The sequence below is a fragment of the Nannospalax galili genome, unplaced genomic scaffold (assembly GCF_000622305.1).
Source record: "Nannospalax galili isolate Female #2095 unplaced genomic scaffold, S.galili_v1.0 scaffold752, whole genome shotgun sequence".
Taxonomy (NCBI): domain Eukaryota; kingdom Metazoa; phylum Chordata; class Mammalia; order Rodentia; family Spalacidae; genus Nannospalax; species Nannospalax galili.
The window spans coordinates 673,760-675,025 of record NW_008333404.1 but is presented as its reverse complement, the minus strand read 5'-3'; positions in this window follow the sequence as shown (position 1 = coordinate 675,025).

Genomic DNA, 1,266 nt, shown 5'->3' with positions numbered 1-1,266 from the left:
CAGCATGCCAGACACCACCACCACCACCTCCACCACCACGCACACCCACACACCCACACACATACACCTATCACACATACACACACCACCCCACACACACACAACACACACACACACACAACACACATACACACACAACACACACACACACACACACACACACACACACCACACATACACAAATGCGTGCGCACATACACACACACACACACACACACACGAAACATAACTAACAGATTTCCCATGGTCTGTCGTCTCTCTGAGTTTCCTGCCTGGATTCTCATTCTAAGGTCCTGTGACACTTAATCTTCACTGCCAACTTGACCAGCTTTAGAATCAGCCTAGGAGACAGAGCTCTAGGCAGGTCTGTGGGAGCACTTCCAGACCAGAGAGAATTCACCAAGAAGGGTACCCTGATCATGGGTGGCACCGTCCCATGGGCACACAATGAAAAAAGAAAACCAAGAGAGTGAGCTGAGTGCTGGTTCCCAGCCCTGCTACAGAGATGTGAGTGGCTCCCGCCACCATGCCTTCCCCACCTGTGATGGCCTCTATCCTTTGAGCCAGGAACAAACAAACCTCTCCTCCCTTCTTGTCAGGTATTGATCACAGCAACAAGAGAACGACTGCGGGCCCCATTCCAGACCCCTGCCAATCTAAGAGTTGCTTTTTCCTTGAAGCAATGTCCACACATGGATCTCCACTCTGTGTGTGTGTGTGTGTGTGTGTGTGTGTGTGTAGAGGACTTCCATGACCTCTCAGGCTGGCTTTGAACTGATTGTGCTGGATAGCTTTAGTGTCAACTTGACACACCTGGGTTGAGGGAGCCTCAATCGGGGAATTGCCTCTATTGGACTGGCCTGTGGCCATGTCTGAGGGGCATCTTCTTGATGAGTGATGTGGGAGGGCCCAGCCCACTGTGGGCGGTGCCACCCCTGGGTGGGTGGGCCTGTGTTGCATAAGAAAGCAGGCTGAACAGGAGCCAAGGGAGCAAGCCAGTAAGCAGCGTTCCTTCATGGCCTATGCTCCAGCTCCTGCCTCCAAGTTCCTGCCCTGAGTTCCTACCTTGGGCTCCCTGATGAACTGCATGCGACCTGGGAGATGTAAGACAAATAAACCCTTTCCTCCCCAAGTTGGTACTGGTCAGAGTGTTTTGTCACAGCAATGAAGAATCAAACCATGACAGAGCATTAGGACATAAACATAATGAGCTTTTAAAAGTCTTTCTAAACTATGGTCTGTAATTTTGCTTAGTGTTTTTCATCT